Source organism: Rhea americana, unplaced genomic scaffold, assembly GCF_003343005.1.
Source record: "Rhea americana isolate MKP2758 unplaced genomic scaffold, rheAme1 scaffold_28, whole genome shotgun sequence".
Lineage (NCBI taxonomy): Eukaryota > Metazoa > Chordata > Aves > Rheiformes > Rheidae > Rhea > Rhea americana.
Window position 1 is genome coordinate 6,950,163 of NW_028186401.1, and position 26,657 is coordinate 6,976,819.

The 26,657-nt window shown below is 41.6% G+C and overlaps 2 long non-coding RNA genes across 3 annotated transcripts; both read right to left on the reverse strand.

Moving 5' to 3' along the window:
- Positions 1-1,675: 1,675 nt before the first annotated feature.
- Positions 1,676-8,564, reverse strand: LOC146593833 (uncharacterized). Of its 2 annotated transcripts, XR_014896313.1 has the most exons (5): positions 8,437-8,564; positions 7,562-7,648; positions 6,492-6,642; positions 2,170-2,325; positions 1,676-2,040 (listed from the first exon to the last, which is right to left on the reverse strand). It is a non-coding gene; the product is annotated as an uncharacterized LOC146593833 (long non-coding RNA). The 2 variants fall into 2 exon arrangements; XR_014896312.1 differs by having other exon boundaries at positions 1,676-2,325.
- Positions 8,565-11,006: 2,442 nt separating this feature from the next.
- Positions 11,007-24,661, reverse strand: LOC146593834 (uncharacterized). Its single transcript, XR_014896321.1, has 3 exons — positions 24,586-24,661; positions 13,791-13,994; positions 11,007-11,188 (listed from the first exon to the last, which is right to left on the reverse strand). It is a non-coding gene; the product is annotated as an uncharacterized LOC146593834 (long non-coding RNA).
- Between the last annotated feature and the right edge of the window lie 1,996 nt (positions 24,662-26,657).

Sequence of the window (26,657 nt, forward strand, 5' to 3'; positions counted from 1 at the left end):
TTACAACTTCCTGTACATCCTGTACAATTAATGCTATTTCTCCCCTTCTTTCCTGAAAAACTAACCCTCATTTTTTTTTTCATTATCTACCTGCAACTTTCACACTATTTGCCACCAAGGAACTGAAAAGACTTGCAATCCTTTCTTGTTTAATCTGATTGCCCCCAGGACTCCCACCCACCTTCACAGCAACATTAACACAGCAACATTTACTCCCCCCTCCCCCCCGCAACACCAGTGTATCTTAAAGGGCATCAAGAAATGTGCAACAAAACTTTTGAAATGGTCATTTTGAGTGCAAACACATACATAGGAACACTGCTGGCTGACACGGAAACACAATCTCCTCTTTGGTGAGCAGCAGAAGTAATTTAACAGCTTGTAGCAACTACTTTTTTGCAATAATCATCTACTCAGCCTAGGGCAGAAATTGAAACATAGTGGGAAACTATAACATACAAATCAATATTTGTTAGGAAAACGTTTCTCCTGTGACATAAAAGCCTGAACGACTGCAAATATTCAGAAGTTTGATAATGCCCTACTTAACGATGGCAAGTCCAGCAAAAAGTACGTTAACCCCGTGGTGGGATAGGGATTTTGTCGACAGCTGGCGCGAGCTGTCCACCTGCGGGTGGCCGCCGTCGCCGCCCGCGGTACCTGTGCAGAGCTGAGGAGGTCTCCTCTCGTGAACACCATACTCCCTTCCGGGAAGATTCTTCACTGGAACATCAGGAAGCTCCGGTCCTGCAAAACATGTAATTCCGATGAGCCCGTAACCCGAGCGGGTACAACGACAATCACGACGCTGATTTGTCACATACAGTTTCTACACCCTGCCTGAACGAACCTCGCTTTAGACTCAGTGCTCTGGTGGAAATACTTCTGTTTGAGGTCTAAATTCACACGTTTTCTTACATTCTTTAATATTCTTGGAGAGGTGAGGGCTGATGCTCATATCCAGGGGGAACAGCAGCTAATTTCACAGAATGCCCCCTCGATTCTAACCGGATCCTGGGAGAAGCTGCACGCGGATGTTACCGTCGGCGTTTCTGAGGTTTGCCCAGCTGTTTTGGCAAACAATCTCGCCACTGAGTTTGCTCATTAGAAAAGTGGTGAAAAGCAAATCTGGATGAGACCTGAAGGCATCTAAATTAAGTTTTTGGATATAATAAAATAATCAAAAATACGTAAAAGATTTTCTTGTATCATTGTTAACAATGCAAAGGTGTGTTTCTTACATTATCTAAAAATAGAGCTTTTCATTGGGCTTGGGAATCTATGGAAATTTTTCTTAATAAAGAGAAACAAAAAGAATCTCCATTTTCCCAGTGGTCCTCATTACTGATGTAGACTTGCTGTCAGATTGACAYTATGCTACAGAAACGTATAAAAATCAAAAGCCTCATATACTGTAAATTTAACAAGAAGCGTCATACACAATTCATACAGCAAAAACAGAGAGTAGGCTCCCCAAAATGGAAATACCTTATCAGTTTGAGATTTTTTCAATATAATTTAATAAATTCACAAACATTGTCTTGAGGTATTATTCTAATAGACTACAACCACATTATCTTAATTCAGTTCTACAACCATAGCTACCTTCTGTTTGGAAAAAATACACGTAAACCATTTTAATGAGCTGAATTTATTTTTTTTTTTTTAATCGGAAAACTGCACAGAATTAGTTTCAAGCATAAAATTTCAGATTGGGTTGCTGAAAATTTAGCTCTGCAACTAAAATAAGGATATGTATAAAATCAGCAATGTTGAACATCTGAACAGATCAGTTAGTAGCCAATTGTTCAATAGTAAATATACTCCATCTCTCTGCTAGGAAGAGGCAGATGAATTTGTGCAAGTCTCTTCATAAGTTGGAGCCAGGTCTTACCGAAGCCAGTGGAAAGATTTCTGTTAAGAAATCAGGACTTCATTTGATACGTATTTGTCTCACCGAGATGAGTGCCGATTTCATCTTTTTAATATGGGACTTCCAGTTCCAGGTCTACAATCTGTAAAGGATTTTTCTTCTTAAAACTGAGATAGTAAATTAAAAAGAGAGCTATTGATTAGCAGCAGACATGTGTTGTTAGTCCTTGGCAAAATTTCAAATTGCATAAATTCTAAATAGATGCTTTCAACAAATTTTGAGACAACAAATCATACCAAGCATAAAAAATGTCCTTAGGTGACACCAGTAACGAAGGAGAGTTGCTTTTGACGGGCAAAAGGCTAACTGCAATTCTTGTTCTTGCAGGTGTGCTCTCGCAAGGCTGGGAAAGTCTTTATTTTGGGGAGGTTTCCATGGCAATGTTGGCAGTCCTAAATGGAAACAAAAATATTTAAAAGGAGATGTTAAAAAAAAGTGTGATTCAAATATGACTGAAGTTTATATTTTTTTAAGAGTAGAAAGCAGAAATGCTTTTGTACATGCACATTTTGTAATTCCATCCTAATTAAATTCCAGGGCCAACGTGGGCACATTTTTACAAACTCTTGTGGGTTTGGCATCATAAAAAACACTTCAAGAAAGCTCTTTTAAGAATCAGCAAACGCAGATTGACTTTTTTCATGTTTTGTTTTCCAAAACAGGCAGCCTGAATTTCCATATAATCAGAACAACCTTTGCAAGGGTGAAAGGGGTTGCTGCCAACTATTGCCCCCAGTATACAACACAGAAATCTAAGCAGGTTTCGTTCATTTAAGAAACAGCCTTTAAACATTTTGGACCCTCACGACAAAACTTCCGCGGCCATCTTAAAAAGCAGCAGCTTGCAACAATGAAGGGAGATACGTGGGGGTTTTTTTTTATTATTATTATTATTTTTTTTTCCTGAAAATGAAATTTTGCCAGAACCTCTGCACCTGCATTGCAGCAGGAGCGGGGGCTGCAGCGAGCGCTCGCCGCCTTCGCCGCCGCCCGCGCAGGCTCCCGACGGCCCCTGGGCAAAAAAGCAGCGGCCGGTCGCGTACGGCCCCGTCGAGAGCGAGGGGCTGCCAGAACGACCGCGACRGCCCGGCGAACGGGCGGGCAGTCCCAGCGCTGCGTCTGCGAGCCCGGGAACGTGAGCGGATCCCCCGTAACCTCGGGAAAAGGCAAGTAGAAGCCGCCCGCTTTCGCTTCCCCCAGCGGCCGGGAAGAGGCCTGAAGCACAAAAAGGTCATTCAGCCCCTTTCTCTCCGCTGGCTTTTGCTTCAAACGGAAGACAAGCCGTCAAACGGCCCGATCCTGAGGCGCTTTCAGGGACCTGGCAGCAGGGCTATTTATACACGGYGGTTAAAAAATAGCATCTGAAAGTGCCTGCGCTGCAGAGCGCTACCCACAGAAAAAAATAAAAATAAAATCTTGCATCTGTGAAAACTTCCCAAAATCGCTTTCCTCRGTGCAGGAGCCGGATGTGCATTTGTTGAACCAGGCGCTTAATTAGGCAGAGTACAAAGCGCTTCTCCCCCCGCGGCGCTTCCTGCTCAGCAGCCCCGGCACCCCCGGCTTCTGGCTCACTTGATGYGCGATTTTTTTGTTATTATTTATTTCCACAGAGATGCTGTCGCAATTAACAACCGATCTCCTTTCTTCCTCCCTGCTGCCCTCCTTTCCAATTTTTTTATTGTTTTTTCAGGCCAAATTTGYCCCCACTTGCTCGGGCTGGTCTTCGCATTAAAGCGAGTTCTTCAGCTGACCCCCAATCACTTGCCCTTCCCGTCCGTTCTTGGTTATGCCAAAACTGTTAGTTCACAACAGGAAACCAATAGCTTGTGCTATCAGGAGACATTTCCTTCACAGCACAAAACGTCTGAATAATAATTTCAAGCAAGGCTTCACCCATTTCCTGTGAAAGGAGGGAAGTTTGCCGATCCCGGTCCCCCAGAGCTCTTTGTTCCCATCCTTTCGGTGACGCAATGCCTTCTGCACGGCGAAGATGGATCATTTTCCCTTAAMGGCACTAAATTCAATATCCTGTGTAAAGGTTTGGTACTGCTCTTCAGCAACGAAGCGTGTAACGTTTACAAATGATAAAACGATTGGCTACAGATCGTACTTGTAGGGTCTCTCTTAAAAATAAATTAAACTCTTGGAGACTAGGGAAAAAAAAAAAGCTACAATGAAAATGTGAAGGCTGAAGACTCAGAATGGTTTATTGATGTTTTACTGGCAAAGCYGAGTGTCTGCGTTACAGCTGTAACTCCCGCGTACCCTCCCGGCAGCTCTGAGCCCAGCTGGTGTCAGAGCTCGCGCCGAGCGCCGGGACGTCCCGGGCTGCGCTGTCCSTCATGGCACCGCACCACCGCGTTTTACAGGAACGCTGCACGCGGATGAACTGTCTCAGGCACTGAGTCAACACATCATCCCTATAGAACAAAATATTCACTTACACAGATGCTGAAGAGTGACTGACTTGCTTAAATGTTACGCTACAGCAAAGCCTTCATTTAATGGCAATGCTGAATCGTTAAAAAGGGAATTATCAAGAAATGTGTGTTAGCTTTCCAGTGCTGGAACATGTAGGGATGTTTAGATACATAAAACTATCCTTTAAATACACAAAGTAGGCATAGAAATTGCTACATATGAGCTATTATTTCCACTAAATCTTATGCTGGTGCTTCTTAACCTGTTTTTGTTAAATGATGCAACCTGCAATCAGATTTAACTTTCTACAGACTTTTTTAAAAAGCTTAGCAAAGGCTTATGAATATCATTTTTTCTATCACTTGTTGCAGGAAGCAAGAAAGCTCAAAAGGAGAATTTGTCAGAGCTTGAGTACTTCAAAAATAGCTATTGTCACAATTGTTATTATCATGCAGTCTTAATTACAGCATTTGCTGTCACTTGAAAACCATAATAAATCTCTCTCTCCGTTATTATGAGGACAATAAAATTTTGATTATATTTGTGCTCTCCATCTGTTTGTCATTTGAAACTTCTGAGGCAACATGAAATACTGCGTCTCTCTCCTTCTGACTCCCTCATCCCAGTCGAGGGGCCCAGCACTGTGAACTTAGCGTTTTCTTCCCTCCTTCGTTAACAGGCACCATCTCCATTTCCTACTGTCTGGCTCATCAGCTCGAAGGCCACCGGTAGAAGGCACCTTCCTTCCCATGGACTCCAGTCATGTTTGTGTTAGTTAAATAAACCATTTAACACCGCTCCGTTAGGACCTACACTTAAGAATAGCAGCTTTGTGTTTCAGCTTTGCTCTTGCTTGAAAGGCATGAATGTGGTTTTCTTGCTGAAGGTAGGCAGGACCTTCACGTTTCATGTTTTACAGTCCATTTCCAGCCCATTTCCAGAACTACACTTGAGAGTCATGGACCAGTGCAGCCTGGAGCCTGCGCTGAGGAAACTTCACCTACCCCGAGAGCCTTCAATCCTCAACCTCTCCATCAGTGGCTGTAAGAYGAGACAACATCAGCCCCTGCGTATTTGTTTCAGGGGCCCCATATAAATAAATTTTGACTYATTTTGGTTGAGGCTGAGGGCAGGATGTCCCGTAAGTGTCTTTCACAGGTCAGAAAACCATTTCTGAGGAAACAGAGAAGGTCTTTAAAAGATCATTCAAAAGACCACCCTTCTTCAAATGGCAATGTACAACCCCAGTCAGGACATCTTGTTACATACCCTTCTCTGAAAGTGATACCACAAGGCAATGGTTGCAACCTTAAAAAAAAAAAAAAAAAAAAATCTCCTTTTACGTGGAAATGTGGAAATTTGATTGTGTTTAAGTTGCATTTAATTATCTAACAACACCCCAATTGGTTGCTCATCCAAATCTGAAAAGCCCTGCCTAGCTCTGGGCATCTCCAGAACAGAATGACTGGTGAGCTGGGCGTTGCTCTCGGAAAAGCGGTGCCAATCATTAGTGCCCACCGGCACTGCCTACTGGCAGGCTGGGCACGCTGAGTGTCCAGTTGTGCCGAAYAGCAAGAAAAGCTAAAGATAATACCGTTCTACTGTTTACGAGAAAAAGGCAAACACCAAGGTATAAATATGAATACTTTACAATTAAGAAAAGAAAATTCCGGCCAACCATCAGGGAAAGCTTCCTGTCGTAGCTGCGTTTTGATATCACAGGATGATCTTTTATAGCTACTGTGGGAACACAGTGTTCCTCTCAGCTTGTAAAACTACATTTGCAAAGCACCGTGGAAAAGTCAAAGGGCAATATAGCACAAATATATTTAGTGACAGCTACGTTCCCTTCTTCCCATTATTAATTTGTATAATATCGCATATGGTTAATAAACTTCACTGCGAATGCCTTGAGAAAGGAGAGCATTTGTGCACAGTGCTAACATTAATCTATAGAACAGATCACCGAGCTCTTGTCCCTCTGACAGAACGTGAGTAAATCCTCCTTTAACCAAGTTCTCTAGCTGGTGAACTGAAATTCAGAAAAATTAAGAGGCTTGATGAAGGCCACAAAGAAATGAATGAGAAAGAACAGGCTGATGTTTCACAGTTTTTTAGCCATTATAGAGGCTGTTACCGTGCACGCTGTCGTACAGCTAGCTTCTGCCGTGCATTACACAGTGTCCGCGCCGAGATTATTCTAGACCTCTCTGTACGAGGGAGACCAACACTGGCAGGGGAGGGCTGGTGTCCTCACTGCAGCAGCAAGGATGCTCTTCCTGACGCGGCTGCAGGGAAAAGGAGGGAAGGCGGTAGAGGTACAGCCTTAAYAGACAGGCAACGCTGGTAGCAAGGAACGATCGAGTGTCCCTACTGCGCTCACAGGGGCAAGAAAGGAGCTAATAGCTGACATATTATTTTTAACACTGGAATTTTCAAGCAAGTCAAATCATAATTTTATCAGACCACTGATATAAACAGTGTATCATATATAACTCTTGGTTAAAAGTAATTTTAGGCAACCAGAGCAGTTTTGGAAACTGGATACATTTACAATTTATGCCCTTAAGTAGGTTAAATCCGTCTAACGCCTTTCATGCCAACATTCTTTCTGCATAATGCTCAGGCTCTATGTTATTTTCACTATTGAATTGTCTTTTCCTTGTTTCGCTCATTCCCAGTGCATACTGGCCAACCTACAAAAATGTAATTTGAATGTTTTAAGCTAGACTAATATATTTTGACTGTATCCTTGCTGACACAGAGAACTGTAATGCAGCCAGCTGTTCGTTATTACTGTGTTAAATAAAGGAAAACTCCCCTGTGATATTCTATATACTAACAAATGATGTAATGAAATTCTGGCCATGTGAAAATTCTGTTGTTATACCACCCAGCATCCCTGTGAGCCGTCAGAGGCCAAGGCACTCGTCTGAAAGTCCCATTAGCGCATCATCCCTAAGACCCTAGAACTGTAATTGGTTTAACCCGACAAGCTGCTCGTTCTCTGTACCTTGTATGCTCCTGTAGTACRCTTTTCTTCGCTGTGTACTGGCAGTAAGGTGTGCAAGATAAAGACTGAAAATTCTGTTCCATTTTCAAGATCCACATTTGTACATGCAGGATATGGCAAGAAACATGATCTACAGGTAACAGGTGGGACTGCTGAGGTGGACAAGGATAGAGAGAAAGACAGGGAGAAGATACCATGCAGASAGAAGGAAGTTTTTCTTCCTGGAGATCTTGGTGAAGCCAATTAGACAAGTTCCTGCCCTCTTCTTTCCCCATCTGCACCTGTACAGCAGTTGTATCATGTCAGTGATTCAGTTTGTACTGAAACCAGCTGCTCACAGAACTAGTCAGGAGAAGTGTGAAAAGAAAAGAAGTAAGGAAAAAAAGGGGAGCTTTACCTGAGACACTCTCACTAGAAAGAAATTTTGACCTCCACTTAGGTAGCCATGGGTCAACCCTAAACCCACAGGCACCAACGTGGCCTGAGATACAACCCAAATGGACTGTGGAAAACTGGGAGGAAAGCATATCCCAAGGGTCCCCACCCCCCTTGGGGGACAGGAAAGAAGCTAAGAGCAGGCTATTTTGAACAGTGGCTTTTCAGGCAAGAGACCAGTTCAAAAATTGCAACCTCAATTTCAAATTCTAGAATTTACAGATGAGTGCCTAGTTCTTCAAAGGAAGACCCATGTGTGTGGGGTGCCCTCCAGCCAGTCGCATGCTGGGTAGAAGACACGGTCATGGAACTGACTCACTTAATGAGGCCAATCAGTCATGGGAATTGGGCTCTGCAGTACAACTCTAGCTGAATTCAGCAGAAGACAWTCAAAAAATTAGGCCTTGTGTGGATCTACACCTCTTTCAGTAGATGCTGTCTGCAAAATTGTAAGCCAGAAAAGAGGTTTTAGGTTTGCTGGGCCCCTGAGGGGAGCAGAACTGAAGGCAGTCATTTCCCCAAAATGCTCAGAGTATTGAGCTAGAGCTTCCAGGGCAGTACTGCTTACGCCGGGCTTATCGGGCTTTCAGAGTAACAGGACCTCTACAGCAAGAACAGGAGCGCTGCAGCATACCTGATGGTAGGATGGTAGTCCATTTTCCAGATGCTGACTTGCTGGGAGATCTTCTGCTCTTCCACTGGATGCTAAGGGTTCAGCATGGGCTGCAACACTGGAGCCTGACTTCTCCAGAGCGCAGGATGTGAGCTGGCCTCCTGTGGAAATGAAAGGTACCAAATAATTGAAACATTTGCAGAAACYGAAGTTAAGGGAGAGATCCTAAGAGTGCGTGAGAGCAGCAAGGCTTTGTGCTGCACAAAGTACACCCATCTGAGCACTACCTGAGTCTGCCTGAACAAGGCAGTAGGGCTGTGCAGCCCCGAGCTTGGCCACACAGACGTATCAGCACATGCCAATTAGTCTTATGCAAAGCACCACACTGACACACACTGACAGAGCTGTATTATTTCTGGCTCCGGAGACAGTTTGCCTGGAGCCAGAACAGGTATCTCCACTATGCAATGCAGACATACCCCGAGAGCCACTATAAACAGGTTAAAGCAGCCTGGATGCTTTTCCAAAAGGTCTGAGATGATGTTTCTTCATTGACTTACAATGACTCATAGTAGACAGGCACAAGGAATACCAGTCCCAGGCAAGCTTTGCCTAGTTAAGGATTTCAGACGGGCGGGGGGATAAACTTGCATCTGAGCTTGAGCCTTGCTGTGCTGCGGTTTTGCCTCGATGCTACACTCTGTTCCCTCCTCGGGGATTCACGGCAAAAACGTCAGTGGCTGTCACTGGTGAAGATGAGGGAAGAAGAAGAACACCATGTGTTGTTCTTCCCAAGCGTGTTCATATCACATGCCTTTTACATGTTTACATTTCTTGACCATGGTCTGGGCTCAGCCTCAGGCTAACCTTGAACCTTGCATACTAAACACAGCTCTGCTGTGCAGCTGGAACAGGTGGGTAAGCCAGATAACACACACAGAGCTTGATCTTAAGTGTCTTAAAAAAGAAAAAATAACTACTCYGCAAAATATGTGCTGCTAGAGCTACTCTTCTTGCTATACTGATAACATTTTATTCGGAAAAGRGCAAGGAAGTATGCTCACCACCACATATCATGAAGCCAAATGTAAAAATCTCAGAGTTTTATTGCCCAAATAGCGTATAGGACATTGGCACCTTAAGGACAGAGGCAGAAGGCTGACTCACCCACCCTTGCTTCCAGCCCAGCCACAGCCTGGGGGAACTCTGCAGCAGAGAAGCCGTTATAGGGGTCTGCTCCTGCCCCACAGCCTGCTTGTAGAAAATAAATACGTATTCCTTCCCTGCATCCCGGATGATGTCTGCTCTGGGCAGTGCTAAAGCTGTCCAAATCCCTCCGAGCTGTGTCTACGCTTGAGCTCCCAGAAGAGCCRCTGACCTAATTGCAGCACCTCAGGGAATATTGTGCTAAAATTCCCACGCCCAGACACGATGGTGAAGCTGCAGGCGGTGATCCAAGACCTGAGCCCTCACGAAACGGTTTTATTTCTGCAGGATAACTTGTGGTGTAAATGAACTGGCAAAAACCATTTTGCATGAAGGACCAATAAAAGAGTGCTTAATTTATAACGTGAACTCTGAGATTGACTGCTCATGAAATATATGTTCTATAAAAACTTTGTTTTTCATTCACTTCATTTTTAAACAAACAGAACCACCCCCCTGCCCCAGGAAGACGGATAACATTTTATGAAGTATTTTGGCAGAAGACAAAGATTATTGTATTTATTGGCGGCATCATTATGTGTTAAAGTAGAAGAGAAAAAAAATTAAAGCTATTAGAAAGAGGTCAAATTCCAACTATTTCTCTAGAGTAAGCTTCAGTCAGTTTGAAGTCATTTTTCAAAAGAGGTTTTACATTTACAAAATTTAATGAGGTTAATTTGAAACTGAATGAGCTAATCATTGGTTTGATATCCCGGACAAAACAAATTTATTGCTTCCCTTGATGCGATAAGGTTATTTATCATCCTTCTTCTACCACCCCATCAAAAGGATCATCTGTATTTTAGATGGAGGTTTTGACCTACATATTCCTGAAGGTCTGGGCTGCTCTGTTGTCTTAATGCTGGAAAAACCATCTCTGGGAGGATCACCCCTTTTACGTGGAATGACATCGCCAACTAATAAAACACAYTGTGTCTTGAACGCTCTCCTTGCTCGTCTAGGGCAGGGGCATCAACCCTSGGCCTTTGCCAGAGTGACTGAGTTACTCACGGCCCCAGAGTAAGAGCAAGTCGCAACCGAGGCTACCCGAGGTACAGTCCAAGTTGATAGAGCTGTTCAAGGTTGCTACGCTTAGGTTGGGAGCTGTCTTTCCAGAGAATCAAATATGAATTCTACCACATATGAGATTTTTATTTTCCCCCTGTGGCCTTTCTGATATAATTTGTAGAACAAGTGCCAGGAGGTTCTAAATTTGAATATTTCTGAAATGTGCAGCTTTTGCTTGGTGATATTTGAAATATATATATATATATATATAGATTTTGATTTGATTTTAGATTTTGAAATATATAAAAAATTGAGATATATAAATATATATAAATATAAAAAAAGGCAGAAAAAGTGAAAATAATGGCTTACCTTTCACGTCTAAACCATCCAGTTGAGTCACGGTGTGTATAGGAGTTGCTCGGTGGCATACTTGAACGGGGCCCATGGTTTCGGCATCTTTCCTAACTTAGAGATGGCAGCATCAGAGCTCCTCTTCCATCTAGCCCCGCACAATCAAAACCCACTGGTGTGTGTGTGTGTCTGTGTATATGAATATCTATAGACATATAAATATGTATATATTATATTTATACACTATAATATGTATAAATATTAAATACATATAAAAAGTGTGTGTGTAGATGTATATTTATATATATATGTACATATACATACACTGTAATAATATATAAACATATATACTCATACATATATATGTTATATATATATAAAAACAGTATTTTTATATTCATATTTCTTATAGTCATATTTCTTAAACGGGTAATGAATTAAATTGTGAGTTATGTCTTTTATACACACAAGAAATCGATATAGGCTAGTTGTGTTTGCAGGCTACAAAACTCCAAGAACTGTGCCGAGAGGAGAAAGCACTAGTAAAGACCCCTGTTACATGCTTAAACACACTTATTACGAAACTCTGCCCAAGCAAGGACTTTTGCACATTGGCTTGAAACTACAGCTGTAAGCTGTACAAAGGAAATGACGACAGGATAGAAAGGACTGGGGAATATTCAATATTTGCTAAACAAAGGTCTTAGTTTGAGCGTGTGTCCAGTCATACCACAAGTATTTGACAGGAACAGCTCCCCGTGCTGGGACAGTTTGGAGARTCACTGCTGTCATTTTGAAGTGCACCTGCAATAAATCATCTCGAACTAAGGCTCCTGCAAAAGCAGTATTTTTTCTCCCCTTCCGAACGGTGAGTTCAAGCTAGAAAGGCGCAGGCAAGCCCAAAGGTGCTGATAAATACYGGGACAAAACCTGTAGCTGTTTTTTTCACTCGTTTGAGTTCCCCGAAAGACCCGTATCATTTTGAGAAGTTAATTTCACACTAGCTGTTCAAAGAAACTCATTTCAGAAAGCACGTTTTCAAGCTCAGGCCCGAACTGGTGTTAAAATTGCACCAACTGACTAATAAGGACTTTACCACCTCATCTGACTTCCGGGGTGACTAGAGAGCATTTCGGAACATTTTTAACATCACCACCTAAGAGGTGCTCTTTAAACACCRTGCGGCACGTCCTCCGCTCGGAAGCCGAAGAAAAGGCCGACGGTAAAACATTATTATTTACGTTCGGAGTTACGGTRTTTGCCAGACGACAGTGTGCCGGGGTCCCACGACCGATGTGGCCGCGCGGGTCAGGCACTGCAGTGACAGGCTGCCGCCTTTCGGGAGCAGTTTGTCTGGGGAGACAAAACAGGCAAAGGGTTGGAGCGAGATTACCAGCCCCGTGCTGGAGACGGCCAGAAGAAACTGAATTTGCCTGCGGTCAGAGGGCGAAACTGTGGTACRGCAGGAACCTAAGCCCAGAGCTCCCGAGCCCATCACGCGTCCTCGATCCGCGGTGACTCACGGTCCTTTGAGGATAGTCTAGATTTCAGTYATCACAGATCAACCCATCTCCTCGTTAGGAGATTAGCCCCTCTGCGGTAGTTCTCTAGGACCGTTCAAATGGTCACACGCTTATTTGCAGAAATTAATTTTAATCTGCAGACATCATGACTCACAGGAAATTACAAGAGATGTAAGAGAAGAGCCGTAATCCCACGCCACTCGTCTGACTCAATCCCATGTAAGTGACAGCTCCAGTTCAGATGAGCCCCGTTTCAAAAGACCTTTAATTTCCTAGCTGTAAATTCAGRGGAACTGTAACCTTTTTGCACTTACTTCTTGGTAAGAGTTAGTTTTAAAATAAATTATAAATAACTGAGTTTTGCTAACACCTTCGAAGCAGGATCAATCAGGGAGGTGTAGGGGGGGAGCCCATGCATGCTTCTGCTTGCAATTTTTTCTGCTCCCTTCTTACTGGGTCTGCATCATCATTRCATTCCCTGAACTTTCCCATCATTAATTTACTTCCCCCCCTCCCCCCCCCCGAGCTGTCTCTACTCCTTTTCTCCGCTGCTGCTTATGCAGCAATCTGAACAAACTGATAAGCAAATATTTGCTGGATCAGTGTAAAAAAAAAAAGCTGTGTTTGATTCCCAACTGTAGCATTGCTGGCAGATTACAGAGAACAAGAGACAAAATATAATGGCAAGTCAAGCTTTTTTGCACCTTTTCAATGACTTCGAAACGTAGCTTGTTCTCCTTTTACCTGACCTTCATAGTTCAACTACTACTGAATTCCAGATCCCTTTGCAGTGCAGTAAAGCCTGGCTCCCGCCTAAGAAACCAATATTGTCCATAGGTTTTAAAACTCTGCACTTAGCCTCCAGCCAGAACGCCAGCCATGTCCCGGTGAAGATACCAACCCAGCAGATGCTCTAAGCTCCTCTAAGCCAGCTGCAGATTTTCTCTCCGTGTCAGGAGCTATGGGAACAAAGAGTTGCAATGTTTAGTTTCTCTGAAGGTTACTTAGCGCTGCCTATCTTTGGAAAGGAGCTTAATCTCTTCCTGCTTTGATAGTAAGAGGACACACACGGGGAAGTAGTTATTTGTGCCATTCGGCAGCATTGCTAATTTTCTCAAATCAGCAGCCCAAGACTAGGCGAGGACTCTATTGTACAAGGCCATTTTTCTAGTAGTAAGGTATACACCCGAAGACAGATAATGCAACTCTGTGCAAGGTCTGTACCTAAACCAACAGAAATAGCCACACAGTGCCTAGCCAGCAGGCTTTAATGATGTAACTTACCCCAGCTGCGCTTGATGTTGCTGTACAGGGACCTTGGGGGATATTTGGTAGTTAACTTTCTTTTTGATGATCTCCTTACTTTGTGAAAACAACAGAATTTTGCTCAATCTTCCTAGCTTCTTCCCAAGTCAGGGGAGACAACATTGCAGTATCGAACAACACAACATATCAGGAAAAATAAATGGAACAGCTTTGCGGTGTCATCTGGAAAAGAAATGAAATGAAATCTTTTTCTCATGTGCTGAATGAGCCCAGACAAAATCTGTCTAGATACTGGGCCCGTTATAACCTGCTTGCAGCATTTTTGGAGGCGCAAACAGTCTGGTTTATGGCAAACACTCAACCACGCTCTGAAAAATACTCCCTTTTCTCAGAATAAAATTCTTTATAGMCAGATAAGACAGAGAAGAAGTTCAGGTATTTAGAAGAGTTTTCTGCAATAGTAAAGTACATTGGCTGTGATTTTATAGCACACTAATATTTTTTCTTAGGCTGCAAATCCTCTTGATTAAGAACTAAATGAATAAATCCTAATAAAAGGAGAGTTTTAAAAACYAAGTGCTTGTTCCAGGTCACCTCATGTGCTGGAGAGCCAGTTCTGGGTGATCGTGGGTTACTGGAAGTCTATTCTAGGTGGATCTATGTGTGATATTTTTCAAGATTTAGGACGTCTCCAGCTTCTACTGAGTTGATTCCAGGAAAATGCATATTATTTAAGCCTTAAAATTTCTCTTCACAGAAATTTCAGGTCATTACTTTTGATTTAAAAAATGAACAAACAAAAACCCCATGCTGCTCCAGGGAGGATTATCCATGTGTAAACTTTGCTTTTTTCCTGTCTCTGAGCTACCCACGTTCCTGTGAATTTCATTCAGCATCAAACCACTCGCGGACGGGAGGGACAGCATYGGCTGCAAATAGCAGCCTGTAAGTCTCGTTCGTAAACACTGAGAACATCACAGTGTCCAACTGAAGCAGAGCAAATTGAGCATGAAGCAGCAGCTTTCAGGAGAAGCTGTATGTGAAGAGCCTCGCAGCCTCCTTGGGGCAGGGGGGGGAACAGTCGAGAGCAAGTAACCTTTTTTTTCCAACGTGCAAGCATCAATTCTTAAGTTTCCATTCACAACTTCTCAAGCCTTACGTACMCGAACACCAGTAAAAACGCTGGTGTCGGGCGTGTTTTCCCCCGCCGGGCTGTGGAAGGGGTGAGCAGGGCGCGTTCCCACCCTTCCCTTCTCCCCAGCATCCGACCGGCCGCGGCTCCGGAGCGGCCACTCCCAGGCCGTTACTGTTGAATTCCGATATTAAAAAGTGGGTTCTTTTTATATTTTCCTTAGCCTTTCACCTTTATTTAAAATAGAGTGCATTCAAGGGACGTCTGTGCTGCTGGCAACAACATCACGTGAAGGAGCGCTCTATAAATAGCATCGCTATTAAATAAACTGTTGGAGCACGACACTTATTAGCACGATGGATTTAGCGTCGTATTTTATTCTTGGTAGCGCTGACTGTTAGCAGAGTGAAGTATACATTTATTTGCGTTTTGAAATGCTGTGTTCAACGTGCAAATAAAACGGATAAGATTCGGAAGACATTTTGCTATAATTGCTGGATTTCCTGTGTGACACAGACAAAATGGCTAATATCCACATTCAAAAAATGGTTCCTGAATTTTTGCATTTATCTTCTTTAAAGGTCATTTTTGAAAATGTGGTTTCTAATCTTTTGTCTCTGCTTTCCAGCTGTACAATGTGGTTAATAACACCTAACTAGTTCACAAAAGTATTATGATGGTTAAAACATTCATGTGAGTAAAGTGCATTAAGTTTTCTCTGACTGAATGAGTCACTACAATACATCATTCAATCTGAGATGTTTGGCATGTGGAGGAGCAAGGTAAATACTGGATCATTTTCTTCTGTTTTTACAACTGAAGAAATGTGAACTCTATAAAACAGAGGCCAGACTTTCAAAGAGCTACAGAAAATCCATCCAAGTATAAATTCATAGCAGCATTCACAGCAAAATGCAGCCATACTCCAAACTAGTCTAAATTGGTTTGCTCAGGGTTGGTCAAGGTCTAATCAAAGCTGTGATTTGCCATGGAAGCTCATTAAATTAGCCTACCAAACTCCCTACTCCATCTCTGAACTATTACTATTAAATAAGCTAGCTAGGCAAACCTAGCTTGAATTTTTATGCTCTGAAGAAATTAATGCAATGAAAGCAATCTAATTTAAGCAAACAACATRATAAAAATGAGATTTATCTGAGAGAAACAGGGACAAGAAAAAAAGAGTGTAAAAAGACAGAGGAAGTGGCAACAGACATGATTTCACCAAGAGGGCTCAGAAGCAACACTGGGATTATGGAAGAAAACCTATAGAACTGATTAGAGTAATATATAGCTTTCCTATTCCCAAACATCCTGTGAAATGTAATGAACATGTTGAATGAAAATGATACTCCTTTTTTTTTGTTTTTTGTGGTTTTTTTTTAACCATTGCATAGGGAATTAAAATAAGAGCCGCAAAAAAGCACAGGTTAGCCAACATCAAGTACACAAATTTCCTAAGCATAATGTCTACGATCTGCATTACATTTCTATCAAATGCTGGAAGTTTTMAATCTATGTGACATTTCTGCAAGGGAGAAACCAATTCAGCTGAAAGGTAAGAGCATTCTGTCAAAGAGAAATTTTACGTATCAATAAACAGTCCTTGGAAACACGTATATTCAAATACAGAGACCCTTTTGAAAATTGGACTCAAGATCTGAAGTAAGTGATACATCTCAGAAATAAAGCTATGTGGTTCTGAAAAATGAGGATAATAAAGGTACCTAAGTGTTCTTATATTCCAAGATTTTCAAAGTAGGGCCAAAATACTCGCTAGTTTTTTTACTTTGCTTTTAGATAAACACATAAAAAAGATCTCCTAGAATAAATTTACATAGAAAAGCCTAAAAAGAATTGGAAAAGAATAAAGAACAAAACAAGAAACACCATTTTGCCACTGTATAAATTCATGACTCACCATACCCTAAATACTGTGTACAGTTCTGATCCCCTCCTTTTAACAAAGATATATTAAAACTGGCAAATGTTCTGAGAAAGGTGACAAGAACGATTAAAGGTTTGGAGGAGCTTCCACAGAAGGAATAAGTGGACAGGCTGGGATCCTTCAGCCTGCAAGAAGAGAGGGAGGTTACCTAGTCATCAGCAACACAAAGGGGTTAGATAAAGAACGGTCTTGGTCAAGTCAATCTGTTTTCCTCAATACCACGTGTATAACGTTGGCCCACAACCTTTGATGGTAAAATTTTATGCCAGCTTCTGATATTTCTGTTTTGCTCATCCAGGAATCATGACAGATCTGTCTGTGCTGCTCAACTTCTGGAGACAGGATGCTGAACTCGATGGACTCGTGGGCTGTATCGCCATTCTCATATTCTGAGCAAATCAGACCACTTCACCACAGAGCTCCCATGTGTTGGTACGTGAACTTTAGGAGAGAAGTGGCCAGGTTAGGCCSAATAGATTCTTTCTTCCTTTGGCCAGTAAACAGCTAATCATTTTTTAAGTTGGCTCTTGTTATCGAGATCATATTTTACATGCCTGCACTTTTGTTCCCTTCTTTTAAGTCTTTTGAATTTATTTAATATATGACAAAGGCTTTCAATTCAATATCACTTTTTTGTTTAGAACAAGAAGGAAATCTACTGTGTAGTATATTAAATGGAAACCAAGTAGTTCTGGCGAGAACTCAGCACCTGCAGGGTTCAAACCCATCCTACACTGATGCTTGTTACCCTCACTCATCTCCCTCAAGTCGTATGGATTTTTGATTAAAGTATAACCATAGACTTGCATACAAATCAGTCACTACAGTAAACAGCAGTAATGAGACATTCGGAAGTGTAACTTGTGGCTTTCAGCCATCAGTATGGGGGCTACGGGGAGTTGCACTACCCCAGGAGAGAGAGGGCTGGAGCAGTTACTGTTTCTTCCAGGACAGCCTCACAGGGCTGAGGACAGTGAAGGCTGTATCCTCTAACTTAAGCTACCTGATTGACAGCTTGTTAATTAGCATGATGGCAAAAGCTGATTTAGACATGCTCAACAAAATGACTCTCCAGAAGCAAACTTTCATGATTTATCTCAGGCCAGAACTACAAACTCTGGCTGAGAGACTCTTGCAAGCTCCTCCAAGGTGCTGGACTGCATCGAGAAGCCGGTCTTCCTCACCCACTCCAGACTTGTATGTTTTCCAGCCTTCTGGTCTTCCGAAGGGCTTCATTGGGATAGGTCCCCAGTGCCAGTTATGAAAGAAGGGTATTGGTCTTTTTACAACTTGTCTTTCAAATGACAGTTAATTCCTCAGAGCCTCCTGGTTTGCTAATTCCTGGCACCTGTACAACTTCAGGCTGGAAGGAGGCCACTGTCCTATAACGGTGCCCCTCAGTTGAAAGACCATTCATCCAGATCCACTTTACTGTTTTCCAAATGTCCACTTCTAATAGTCACTCACCAAACAAAATYAATACAGTCACCCCAAAACACCCATTAAACTCGTATAGTACCTTTACTGCTCTATCCAGTTTTCATRCAGTATCCAAACGACTGGTCCGTATCTGTAGGCTGTCACCTAACAGCCTCACTTCTGCCACACCTGTAAAGAGTAGTCGTATCATGATGCTAACTAAGCAAGCCTTATAAGCACCTTGGTTAACTCATTGGCATGTCTTAAATGGAACCAAACCCCCGTATTTTGTTTACAGCTATGTTTCCTTTATAAAGGAAGATGCTGAAATACCTCAGATGTGCCACGGCTGACTATGCAAACACTACTGTACTGTCACGCGTAAAAGGTCAAGAGATGCCATTTCTTGAGAAAGGTCATTAAACGGTAAGGTTTTAGTCAATCGTATCACATGGAGGCGAGCATGAATGTGCAGAACAGTTTTAAAGAAAAATTAAAACCAGCATTGCAGTTTTAGGAGAGACTCACTAAGTTATGCATTTTATGACTGGGGAACTATGGTGATTTCCAAGCATACAGAAGAAATCARGATCTATAAGAGGTAAAACAGCAGTTCAAATCTCAACTATATTTAGTATTCATAAAACTTGCTACAGTTCATGGACCTGTTTCTTCCATCAGTTAAATTCATAATTCTTTCAAAGAATGACTCTTTTTTTTCGTTTTAATAACGTTTCGTTCTACTAACCAAACTTTCATTGAAACAGAGCAGTCACTAAAAACTAGACTGGCACAGACACTTATTTGCATTAAAATTTTCATTTTCCCGCTTTGCTCCTTTACACAGAGGCTTCACTTGATTCATGTCTTATTCCACTCTCACTTGGCTCTGTCTGCCTTTTCATTGATTTTTTTCCCCTCTRCTTTGCCATCTCTGTGGAACATAATGAAAACATGCTGCATTTAAACAGACTTGGAAGTAGCATAAGAGGATTGCTCATCCCAAACATAAACACGTTCCTTTTCTTACAGTTATCTGACACGTCCTCCTTTCTCCCCCCTAAAAAAAAATCCTTTTAAAAAAACAAGTATACACAGAAATACAGTACTGTAGCTGTCAGTGTGGTCCAGAAACATCACTGTAAATTGTGATGTCTGGCAACTTTACTGCAGAATTAATATCATACATGTATATGTGTTTATATATATATTTGTATATTTATTTAATTATTCATATACACACAAACACACACATATATATTAGGGGCTACCTATTAATTGAATATTGTTGCTGCTRCAAACCTCATGCTAGAGAAAATCATTGCTAAGAAGCTGACAAACTGAGTTCTGACATTGGCTTCCTTAACCCAAAATACAGGTGCTTACAACCAGCTCTTTAGACCAAGAGCATGCTGATGGTGGCAATTATATTTCCAATGCACTRTTCCACAAATTGACTGCACAATTTACATTCATAGAGCACAATATTAAGAAGAGCATTTTAGTAGCATTTTGACTGTTCATAACTTAATGAAAACTAGTTTTTATTGTAGAGCAAAACCAAAAGTTTTTGGTTTTATACATATTTATAATTCTTGGTTAAAGGTAACAGTGTGAGATCAACATTTCTCTATTGGTCTTTTACAATAGCCAGACATTTATATCTGAATTTAAGTGAGGATGTTCAGTTTCTTACTCACAGATATAGGAAAGATAGATGTTGCAAAAGCAATCAAACACGTGCTCCGAGCAGGGCAATCAGGCTGGAATATCAGTCGAAAGGCAACAGGAGAACTTTGGCTTCAACAGCAATCTCAGATCATCCTGGCTGCAGCCATGCTTGGCACCAGAACAGTAGCACCAATGACAATGTTAAGTTCTGGGCGAATTTGTTTAACCCATTTATACCAGGTCTGCATTTCACATTAAGTGTTCTAGYAGACAACATTTCATTAATCATTTGTATCTGATACCATTACACGMGAGTCTCTGATGACATCTGTCACCTATGCATAAAATGCATTTACTTTATGGGTCACTACAACTCAGAAAACAGCAAACCAGCTTTGCTGATCTTGTACAGCTATTTCTACAGTCTAACTTTTGGACAAAACCCAAAAATTTCACACTGCTGAATCCTAACATACTTAAAACTAAGTACTAGCTCATCTTGGAAGTGCTGAAAAMCATTCTTTCAAATTAAAGACACATACAGCTTAGCTAATGTTCATCGGTCTATTGGAAACAAACCTAACAAACCGAAAGGAATCCTCTGAAGAATGACAGAACATTAACAGTAGCTGCTAGTCTGAAAAATGAATATTGAACACCACCGATGTCTCTTCTTGTTTCCTCTTCTGGTTCCACAAGAAGAGGTAAAACCACACTGCCATAACTACAAAGACTGTTTTCTCTCCCACCTCAACCCAACTCTGGCAGAAGACTGGTGGGATTCTGGACAGTGTCAAAGAGGTGAGTAGGGAGGAAGTGAAAATAGTCGCTCTGGCTCATTTGCTGAACTTGCTATGGGGATGGGTAAGAGCCACTTCTGTTAAACAAGGTGATCCCCTCAAAAATTCTGCCATCCAGTAGCTAATCCGCAAGCAGCCAAGTTAAACACCTGTATRCTAGACAAAAACAGCTGTCTATGTGCTGCTGCCAACTCATCTGCTCAATATACCTCCTACTAGTGGGTTGAGATCTTTCAGTAAATACACAGTTCAAATGAAAGTTTTTTTTTTCCTGTTCTCTAATCTTCCTTAGGACTTCACTTTTCAAAGCATCCATTGATTAACTACATGGAAACTAGTACCTGTACTATCATCTATAGCTGGAGATCAGCTCAATTTAACTGGCTACTATGGAAATATAACCAACACACACACACACAAAATTACATTAAAATACCTTCTGTCACTCCYCAATACACACTGTGTTGCTCAGACTCATGCCAACAGAATTAGAACTGAATTATAAGGYTATCTTTTCAAAGAAGAAATAAGTTATGCAGGGAACATGGGGATTCAGGAAGAGACTCTAAAAGGKACACTAGTGGAAACTCTTTTTCACTGTGTCCAGCGTTAGGTCAACCAATACTGCATGAAATGAAAACAAAATYAGTTTAGCCACTACTGTAGCACGCATGTATTTCAGAAGGCACTGTGTAGCTGCTGGGCTTCAGGAAGGAAGAATAAGGTACAGGAACAAAATATTGAAGTTGCCTTTCATTTCACCCACAGATGCTTCACAGTCACACACACAGCTGTTCCTCCCAGTAATAGAAGCTAAATTTGTATCTGTGGAAGAAACACTCCTTCACCTCCCTACACCCACTCCTCAACACAGAGGTTTTCAAATCCACCCTCGCAAATAATCTTTTTCTAACTAAGAAAAGGACGTATGTTGTTATTGCTCCTATCACCGAATCAGCAGCTGCAGTGAACCATCAACAAAGTGCCACAGAAACAAACCTTGTGAGGAGCATCCAGCACTGGGACTGAACAGGGCATACCATTCACTCTTAATGCACTACAGCGTTTATTTTCCCTCCTTGCCTAAGGGCCTGTGTAGTTCCCCCATCTGTTTTGGGAAATATGCCCCATTTGTCTGGAAGAATGGGATCATTTTGAAAGACTGTTAATAATAATTTTCATGTCTTTTATTTCTCAGTTTGTTTCTTCTTTGCTGTTATTTTTAGGAGAAGTAGATGAGATCAAATTTTTACCAAAAGAACATCGACCATGGTTTGGGTCTTAAGAGGAACAACTGTGCACCCACCTTTGAAATATGTCCCTAAAAAGCATTGCCCTCTACCTGCTGGGTAGAGCAAAGCTTCTTTCCACAATGAACTCTTCATCTGACTATCTATTTTCGAGCTGGTAAAGCTTAACTAGTGCTACACAGGATGTGTCTGACCAGGGAAGCTAATGCAAACCAGCAGGACACTTTTGGCATCGTGTGCATTCCCGTTATATGATGTCACTCGTACTGCTGACGGGGGGAAATACTTTTATGTGATTTACTTTTCTAAAACACACAGGCAAAGTTTGGAAGTTGTTCATTTCAGTATATTTCAACTTCATTTTTGGTGCAAAATAAATTAGAAGAGGTAAGGTAGAACTATATTCTCAGTTTTTCCCAGCTAGGAAATGTTTGCTGTAACATTTATGGCTATACATAAACTCTAACATAAATATGGAACTCTAATTTTAAATAACCTGATGCCAAAAAGAATTGGAAAGAGCACCAGCATATTACTTAATACTGCAGTCCATTTTCAAGTATGCATAGATCGTTTGGTTTCAGTGCAAGTTCAACAAGTAAAAGACAGTGTTTTCCTTTGGATGGAATGTAGTCTGGAATAATAAGCATATTATCAGGAATTCATCCTCAGTCAGCTCTGCTACTGTTATGGATGCACGTGTTATTCTGTCTTCCTAACTCAGTTTATCCAAACGAATGAGGAGTGCAGAAAGAATATGTGTTTTCTTTTTTTTTCCCCCAAGGGAAGATTTTACAACTGTGCAGCAGTTTGGAGGCAATATATGATTCAATTGTTGTATCTTCCTTGCAGAGAACGGGACATATGGGATGCACGTCCCATGGGTGTGCACGTCCCATGGGTGTGCACAGTATTTTGGAATTATTATGAGGAACTGGATCTTTCCAGAAAAAGGAGAGGAGGAGGAGGAGGACATTACAATTGCTGGTATAGCTGGTCTTCACAGACTCACTCATAGCAAAATGAGCAAGGATTCAATAAGTTCAGTCTCGAGGAAAAAAATACAAATAAGGGATTGGCAATCAAGGTTTTTATCTGCAAAACTGGTTTGCTTCATCAGCTTATTCTTAGAGCTTGGATTCATGAAAGTTGATGGCTTAGTTTGGGACAGCTGTACTGTTCCTTCCTGTGGCTTGTCCCCTCTGCAAGATTCTCATGTTAAGACGCATGGGAGATGCTGAATGGCTCTTTAAAACCAACCACGCTCAGATAAAATGGCAASAGCTTCATGTTAAGTCTGACTCTAAACCCTGATGGCTCAGCAGCTGCTATATAAGCATGTGAACCAGGTCAACAAGGAAGGACAGCAGCCACTCCAGTATAAGCTCTGCCCAGTCCCATATTAAAATTCACATAGATTTTTTTATTCCTTTCAAGACTATCTAACCCTTTACTTACTTTCTTTTGTTAATGTTACTGTATTTATTTTAAAATGTTTGGAATATATTAATACATTTTATAGGAAATTACATTACTTATCTCAGCAGTACAGCACTGCATTACTTGCTTAACTATGGATTGATCCCAATAAAATTGAAGACAGAAGCCTTAAGAGTAAGACACTTTTATGAAGCATCTGTTATCTTCAACTACATCCAAACCAGAGGTAAAAATCAAATTATTTTCCGTGTGGACTTAACTTAAATCAAGAGCTATWCTGTTGAGTTCAAATCCAGTGATATGATTCTAACCTCCTCTCATCTATCATCCAAAATATGGGATGGAATGGTTTTCAATAGAAAGATATATTTGCTATCTCTTTCTATTTTTAAGTAATATGTGCCCTACTTGTGGCAAGAACTCAAGCAGTACACCCACGTCAAGGTCAGAGCTCACCCCTCTACTGATTTGTGTGAGGGAACGTGAAGAATTTAATACAGGCAGCAAATTATTCCATTTCCCTTAATTATTTTCTCCTTGTCAGATATAGTTCTTTGGTGGGTGTTTGTTTTTGCAACCATAGTGATGAGATATATTTGCTGGCTGCCGTCAAAATAATTCCAAACAGTTATCTCCTGGCATCGTTTTTTACTCAGCAAATGCAGACATACGCCTGCTTCCACCCAAAGGGTAGGAATTTGGAGACTGTGCTCCCAAAATAGCACTTAAGTTATTTTTCTAACTCAGACCCACAGTTTATCATTTTGGTACATTTCCCATAAATTAAAATGGCTTTTGCTACGAACACAGAACTGGATCCATTCAAAAAATTTTCTTATTATTCCATYCCTGAGGGAAAGAAAAGATGATTGCCATTGTACCTCATATTTAAATATTCTTGAGAGCGATACCTTTTATAACTCGTGTGTAATAAATTGCATGATTTGCCCACCACAGTGCTGTGCTACCATTCCTTTTGGTGTGAAAAAATACCAGCATGTGATYTGACAAGCTGCTGACAAAACCAGCTTGAATTTAGAACCACACAGGAACCAAACACTCACCGAAAGATCACACTGATCTGGCAACAGCACATWTAAAAGCGTGTGTGTGCATGTGTATAAATATATATTGAGTAATTGACTTCACTGACCTTGGACGTAAGCGATGGTTTTGACAGCTCTACATTGCTCTCGGTGTCACAGAACAGTTTAACCCACCGCTCCCGCTGGCCTGACAGCGCCTGGCGGGAGAACAGGCAGAGAGCTGGGGGCAGGAATCGCCCTCGTCGTGCCAGCGTGAACCGGCAGCGCTCGAGATTCCCGGCACGTACCCACACGAGCAGGCGTCCTTCTCCGAGCTGGAAGAGCCCCATTGATCCAGCGTATCCACAGTAACTGGACTATGAAACAACAGTAAATTCTAACTTTGCGTTTTCTCCACATCTCTTCCTATCGATATATGGCACTTTTGGCTCTATTTTTTTAAAAAAGGAGGATTATAACCAGAGTTATAGTTTAATCARTTAGATATTGAGGCAGGGAAGCTGGTGCTTGCAAAGAGATGAACATGCCAGTACCAAAGGTTCGAGGTACCAAGTACCAGGAGGGAACTGGCTTGGGGACTCATCACAGGTTAATATTGCTTCAAATAATCCTGGGCAAGTTCCCAGCTAAAATGAACTCCGGGACTGTCACAGAAAAAGGAGTTATTTTGCTAACAGCCACTTGCCATCCCTGGGAGCTGCTCTAAGCCGCTACTGGAAGTAGCAGAGCTCTATTTTTTTTGTCAAATTACAAAATGAAACTGGAATCAACGAAACACGCACTTTTTGTCTCTRGCACATAGCTGGAATCCAATCTGAGGGCGGAGATGATTTCAGAGGCTTCAGCCTGTCCCCTGATTGACAGGTTTCCAACACATTCACTTTCCATCATGAAGAACGTATTGTCACAGCAACTGGAAGGAAGCCTTTGTGCAGGGCTGAGTTTAACAGCACAGCATTGTAGGAGCAATTTGTTTCTCTTTCATTAATGAAGATGTATAGGACATTAAGTGCTAGTCACTGACTTTTCATCATTTAAAGGCCAGTTTCTATTAGAAGGGRTGGCATTTGCTGCTCCCAATTTAAGCAAAAGTTGAGGTCACTGTCAGAGCAGTCCCTGTCCTCCAGGATGGGTGTTGCTAATGAGTATTATTGTTTAGAAATAAAAATAGTTTCTAAACAAAATGCTGTGGGAGGATAAAAGTTCAGTTAAAGTTGGGCAGTGGCCAGCCTGAGTTTCATGGAGTAATTGCTAATTGTGAAAGCGCTGCCCAATGCTCTGTTTACCAAGGATGTTTTGCCCATTTTAGCTGAGGTGGGGCTCATTTCCTTAACAGACACAGAACAGAGCTGCAGTCTGCTCTGTATCCTGCTTTGACAGAGCACGCTCAGATCCTTAGGCATTCACAAAAAGTAAAAGTTTTCCCCCCCACACACCCGCTTTCCTGCTATATAGTGGGCTTCAATAAAAGCATCAGGATGTCATTGGTGTTCAGAATTTACCTTCTCTTACTTGAGTATTTCAGAAACACTGAAGGTCAAGAGTAATTCAGTACTTGCCCCGCTTAGTCCTTCCTGCTGGACTTGGCGTAAATGCAGCATTTTCACTATTTCATTTCGATCACTCGTGCATGTGAGCAGTAAAAGCAAGTGAGCGCACTGGTCCTGCCTCAAGTTTGTTCAGTAACTCCTGTTCGCAATTAGTAACAGCACGATAACACATGTGATACATTGATATTAGCAAACCTCAGTCCTGATGGCAGCCAGAGGAAAGCTCAAATTTATTTGTTGTAGAAACTTGCCATGGGTTACAAGCTCTACAATAGATATTAGTGCCCTCGTGGAAGTGATTTACTTCTCATAAGAACTGTTAGCTGAAAAACCGCAGAGTAGAAAACCATTGCTTTGTTTGTTAATGAGCTCTTCTCTCCTCCATTATAAAATTAACTCAAGACTGAACCAAATAAAGAAGTCCTTTAGATAATCTAAAACTTAAAGCATGTGGCATCTGATTGAAGGAATGGCTTTAAGCTGCAGGAAATTCTCCGCCAAGCATTCAGGACCAGAATTCAGCCAGAATAGTCCTGCAAATCAGCACCTGGTCAGAGGATTATAATTATCAGTTTACTATGATTATTCTTCTCATACCACATTACACTGGTAATTTCTCCCATATTTGC